Source organism: Trichosurus vulpecula, chromosome 5 (assembly GCF_011100635.1).
Source record: "Trichosurus vulpecula isolate mTriVul1 chromosome 5, mTriVul1.pri, whole genome shotgun sequence".
In the NCBI taxonomy this organism is placed as follows: domain Eukaryota; kingdom Metazoa; phylum Chordata; class Mammalia; order Diprotodontia; family Phalangeridae; genus Trichosurus; species Trichosurus vulpecula.
In genome coordinates, this window is record NC_050577.1 from 3,332,690 (window position 1) to 3,337,352 (window position 4,663).

The window sequence follows — 4,663 nt, forward strand, 5'->3', positions numbered from 1 at the left end:
CTAGTGGAAGGAGCCAAGAGAAGGAGTACAGAGAGCACTTTTCTGGGACAGAGGCAGGGTTCTTTAGCTTTGCCCTGCTTGGCTCTGTTTCATAGTCCTGGTTGGCAGTTCTTGGTGGAGGAGCAGCACTGATGTGGCCAAGCTTGCTGTGTAGAGGTAGCTCTGAAAGTGGCCACCCAATGCCCCTGAAGCTTGGAGCAAACCACTCATCATTCTGAAGGCAGTCATACCCTGACAAAAACATCAAGGGTTAAGTAGTTGGCTGGGAAAATGAACAGGCAGTGAAAGACTCAGACCATTGAATCTTTTTTTGGTGATAAAGAAGATTGAAACATACAGCCAGAAGAAGTCAACAAAGTCAAAGAGCCCACATCAAAAGCCTCCAAGAAAAATATGAATTGTTCTCAGGCCATGGAAGAGCTCCAAAAGGATTTGGAAAAGTAAGAGAAGTGAAGGAAAATTTGTGAACAGAAATGAGAGCGATGTAAGAAAATCATGGAAAAAAAAGTCAATGATTTGCTAAAGGAGACCCAAAAAATAATGAAGAAAATAACACCTTAAAAATAGACTAACTCAAATGGAAAAAGAGCTCCAAAAAGCCAATGAGGAGAAGAATGCCTTAAAAGGCAGAATTAGCCAAATCGAAAGGGAGGTCCAAAAGACCACTGAATAAAGTACTACCTTAAAAATTAGAATGGAGCCAGTGGAAGCTAGTGACTTTAAGTGAAATCAAGATATTATAAAACAGAACCAAAGGAATGAATAAAAAGGAAGACAATGTGAAATATCTCATTGGAAAAGCCACTGACCTGGAGAATAGATCCAGGAGAGAAAACTTAAAAAAATATTGGACTACTTGAAAACCATGATCGAAAAAAGAGCCTAGACATCATCTTTCCAGAAATTATCAAGGAAAACTGCCCTGATATTCTAGAACCAGAGGGTAAAATAAAAATTGAAAGAATCCACTGACCACTTCTTGATAAAGATCCCAAGAATAAAACTCCTAGGAATATTATAGCCAAATTCCAGAGTTCCCAGGTGAAGGTGAAAATATTGCAAGAAAGAAACAATTCAAGTAGTTTTGAAACATCATCAGGATAACACAAGATCTAGCAGCTTCTAGATTAAGGGATCAAAGGGCTTGGAATATGATATTCTGGAAGTCAAAGGAGCTATGATTAAAACCAAGAATCATCTACCCAGCAAAACTTAGTATAAAACGCTAGGACAAAATATGGATTTTCAATAAAATAGAGGACTTTCAAGCATTATTGAAAAAGAAAAGACCGGAGCTGGAGAGAAAATTTGACTTTCAAATACAAGAATTGAGAGAAGCATGAAAAAGTAAACAAGAAAGAGAAATCATAAGGGAATTACTGAAGTTGAACTCTTTTGGGTACATTCCTACATGGGAAGATGATATTTGTAACTCATTAAACCTTTCTGAGTGTAAGGGTAGTTGAAGGGAATATACATGTATATGTAGACAAAGGGCATAAGATGAGTTGAATATGAAGGGATGATATCTAAAAATAAATAAATCAATAAAATTAAGGGGTGAGAGGGAAATATATTGGGAGAAGGAGAAAGGGAGAGATAGAATGGGGTAAATTATCTCACATAAAAGTGGCAGGAAAAAGCAGTTCTATTGGAAGGGAAGCGGGGCAGATGAAAGGAAATGAATGAATCTTGCTCTCATCAGACTTGGCTTAAGGAGGGAATAATATACACACTCAATTGGGTATATTACCTTACAGGAAAGTAGGGGGAAGGGAATAAAAAGGGAGAATGATAGAATGGAGGACAGAGAATTCCAGACATTGGGAGGCAGCTAGTAAAAATGCTTTGAGTCTAGATATGGAGTCTCTTGTGCAAGGCATTGTAAGAAGGCCAGCATCACAGGATCACAGAGCACACAGCAGTAACATGTAAGACGACTAGAAAGGTGTGTGTCTAGGGAAGATTATGCATGTCTTTGCATGATAAATGGATGATTCTATCTTTGATCCTGAAGGTAATATGGAGCCACTGTAGTTTAATGATTAAGGGGTTTCCATGGTAAGGCTTATAATTTAGGAAAATCATCTTGCCAGTTGAATAGAAGATGGATTGTAGTGTAAAGCTATTGTAATGGGATGGGGAGACCAACCAGGAGAGGGAGTTAGGTTGAGGGGGGTGGGGATAAGAGAGCAAGCAGTGGAGGATAGAGGGTGAAATAAAGATAGCTCGCGTTCAGAATCACTGATTTGGAGAAGGTATGACTAGGCCTGAGTTTGTTAATCACTGATGAATTAATTCAAGCAGATTATCAACATTTCTGGCTCTTTGGCCTCAAGAAGAAGACCTTTCTGGGTGGTAGGCAGCTCTAGCCAGGGGACAGGCAGGTAAGCAAGCAATTGGATATTCCCAGCAAGGCAAATGTTTGGCAGTATTGAGGTATCAGACTTATGATAGATTATCATTGGTCCTCATCACCTCATGAATGGGCAGCTAGAGCACTTGTTCCTAAGATTTCTTCTTTTTGACTAGCTAATTCTACGGTCTTGGCTGGAGAATTTTTTTCTTCTCCAAGATAATGACAAATGGGGGTGAAGCTGATATATAGAGTCTGGAAAGCTCCATCCCAAGTAATCGTCTCCAAAAAGCTTTGGGAAACATTTATTTCCCATCAAAAAATGACATTCCATTTCCATTCATATCTTTACAAAGGCCAGATAAATGCCCACTTCAGCAGCTCCCAGCAACCCCATTGCATAAGACACAGGGGTAGTTAATGATGAAAAATAAACCCTCCTTTACTGATTCCTATAAAAAATTATTCACCCCTGACTGTAATCGAGCCCCAAAGTTTTACCTCACTCCTACAGAGTGGAGTCTCTGTGGCTATAAAAACAAGCAGCTTTGCAGAACTCCTGCCATCACTGTTGGAGGACATTGGGGCTTTCTGGTTATTTAGTTCTCTTTTTTTGGGTCATATTTTCCCAAGGTATCAGATGCAAATTAGGTTTCCAATTTCTCTTATCTCTTTGTTCCTTCCTGGGCTGAGATTGATAGCTTTAAGGAGATCAAAGTCAACTTTCAAATGTATCCCAAATTGGTAATCTCCAACTACCATACATCTTGTCTTCAGAACAAAATAAAAAAAGCCTATAATGACATGAGCATGGAAAATCGACTTCTCCTGTTAGACTGAGTAAAAGTAGATTATACATGTTTTCTAGACTTCAAAGCCCTGTCCTTCAGGTCAGTTTTCTTTAAGGGCTTCCACGGCTTTGTGCATAGTGGAGACGGCTCTTTCCTCTCTCCTCTCTCTCTCCCTCTCTCTCTCTCACTCTCTTTGTCTCTCTCTCTCTGTCTTTCTCTGTCTTTTTCTCTCTCTCTCTCTCTCTCTCTCTCTCTCTCTCTCTCTCTCTCTCTCTCTCTGTTTCTATCTCTCTTCCTTTCATTTTTATTCCTCCTTCCTATTCTCCTACTGCTTTTCTTTCTTCCTCCCTTTTTTCCTCCCTCTCTCTTTCTTCGCTTAATGATCACCACAACAGGAATAAGTGAAGAGGATTTTGACCTTGGCAAAAGACAGAATTTCAGTGTTAGAGTAACTTTTTTCTTATAGCCAAAAAGGAGAAAGAAAGAAGAAAAAGAAGGAATGAAAGAAAGAAATACCAAGTAGCTAGTGAACAGCATGCAGGTCAAAGTGGTGTACAGTTCTGTCCTGAAAATCTGTGTCTCCAGGCCCCATCTGTAACCGCATTTATTGGACTGGAGGGATTTTACCAAAGAGTGCAAACTTACATTTCTTATTTAATCCCTTTTTATAAACAATGGCTTTCTGGGTATTTGATGAATTTTGAAATGAAAGTAATGTAGAAATAAAAGATATAAAAATGAAAAAGAATATAAAAGAGATACAAATACAAAGGAATGACCAGGATCTCAGTTTTCATAGACTCTGCTGGTTTTCTCTCCTGAAATCAGAAGGACAAAAAGAAAAACCAAGAAGGAGGTAGACTGGGTATGATTACTTTTCTGTATTTGGTGAAAGACCATTCAGTCTCAAAGGTGGGAAGTCAGCCTTAACCCTTGCATCACTTCACTTGGGGACTGTGCAAAGCACCGATGTGATAAAGAAGCATGTTTTTTACACACAGCTGCTGATGCCTTTTCCTTTATCTCTTTTCCCTTTGTTAATAGTAGTATCTTGTTTGAATAAGTCAGGTTGAAGTTGTTATAATTGCAAATAGTTTCTTCCCATATTCTTCCCTTGGAATTTGTGGTTGATTTTGGATGTAATATCTCTACACTGACTGCATTCAGATTTGGAAATTGCCTGGCTGGGTCATAACTACTGTCATGTTAGGAGTGGTGGTGATGTTGGATGCTTTTCCTGGCTATTGTCTCCTGACTCCTTTAAGAAAGTCTGAATAACCTTGAGATTTATACACTGGCTCCATTTCTTTGATCTTTTACATTCATTAATCCTGAATAATGTTCTCCAGCACATTTCTTGCTGTTTTCCCCAATGTCTGTGTTACTACTGAAATCATTCCAAATTAAGGCACATGTGGAGAGTTTAGACAATCTTTCCTTGGCATTCTATGCAGTAAGAGTTTGCACCTAAGCTATACACAACTCCATGGTTGATTTGTTCTTTTTGTTACTTTCC